Here is a 1,591-nt window from a genome sequence, read left to right as displayed (position 1 = left end):
CATCTGATTCTAATTGTTGCTTCCTGATCTGCATACAGATTTCTCTTGTATTCCCATCTCTTGAAGAATTTTCCAGTTTGTTGTGATCCACACAATAAAAGGCTTTGGCATAGTCAGTGAAGCAGAAATAGACGTTTTTCTGAAATTGTCTTTGCTTTTTTTATGATCCAACGGATGTCGGCAATTTGATCTCTGGTTCCTCTGCCTTTTTTAAAAGCAGCTTGAACATCTGGAATTTCTTGTTTCCTGTACCATTGAAGCCTAGCCTGGATAATTTTGAACATTACTTTGCTAGCGTGCGGGATGAGTGTTATCGTGCAATAGTTGAATATTCTTTGGCATTGCTTTTCTTTGGGATTGGAATGAAAACCGACCTTTTCCAGTACTATGGCCACTGCTGAGTTTTCCAAATTTGCTAGCATATTGAGTGCTTTCACAGCATTATATTGACACTTTCACAGCATAATCTTTTAGGATTTTGAATAGCTCAGCTGTAATTCCATCACCTCCACCAGCTTTGTTCATAGTGATGCTTCCTAAGGCCTACTTTACTTAGCATTCCAGGACCCCTGGCTGGAGATGAGTGATCACACCATTGTGGTTTTCTGGATCATTATGATCTTTTTTGTATTGTTCTTTACATCAATTACATTTCAATAAACTTGAGGGAAAAAGAGGTCACTACTTTGGGGGGGGGGAGCTCAGGAAATGTTCATTGAAATGCAAATGTGCATTCCAAATAGTAATAAATACTATTATTTAGGTACTTTAGAGACGTACTAAATCAGAGGATATGGGTGAGGGTGTGTCTCTCCCTACTCAAGGCCCCATGGGGTCCTGCTAAGTGATATTCTTTGTCAAAGGAAAAGTCTCCCAATGCCATCCAGTGATCTCTGCCACTCCTCTCCATCTCCATCAGAAGGGATTAGTCTTGTGTTTCCTGAGGAAACCACAATGGCCTCCCTTGAGGCAACCCTCATGTGCAAGACACTGCTGAGTCTTCTCAGGATGCCCACTCCCACCACTCCTCTTCTGTTGCACATTTAACTAGACTCAATACCCACAGGCTCCTAAATGGAAGGAAAATGAGGAGATGCATTATACTCCAAAATAGCTACTTGAATTCTCTAATTTCTAGATAGAAATCTGGGAAATGTGAGATGGATATTGATAAATGCAATATTTCCTGCCATAACTAAATAAATTAAGGATATCACAGTTATCAGTGATTGCATCTCTGAAGCCCTCTATGTGAGCTTGTGAGTCCAGAGGAAACTTAGGAAGGAAAGAACACCTGCCTCCAGCAGCCCTCAGACTGAAGCGACTCTATACAATGAGATTTGAGGAAACTCACGATGTGAAAACACAGGAAACTGGCCCCCCATAGCTGAGGTGCATATTGAATGATTTCAGTGAGCCTAGACACTTGCATCTTCCCATACATAGAAAAAAGCTAAATTCCTTGAATCAAGAGATTTGGTTCTCATTTAATTCATAATAGCCTTTAAAATTTCAGACTACCTCCCCTTTGTTGCAAAACTCCTATATATCCTGTCTTCCCACCTTGCTACATCAGACCAGTTCTCTCCAG

This window comes from Bos taurus, chromosome 4 (assembly GCF_002263795.3).
Source record: "Bos taurus isolate L1 Dominette 01449 registration number 42190680 breed Hereford chromosome 4, ARS-UCD2.0, whole genome shotgun sequence".
NCBI lineage: Eukaryota > Metazoa > Chordata > Mammalia > Artiodactyla > Bovidae > Bos > Bos taurus.
This window is presented reverse-complemented; position numbering follows the sequence as displayed.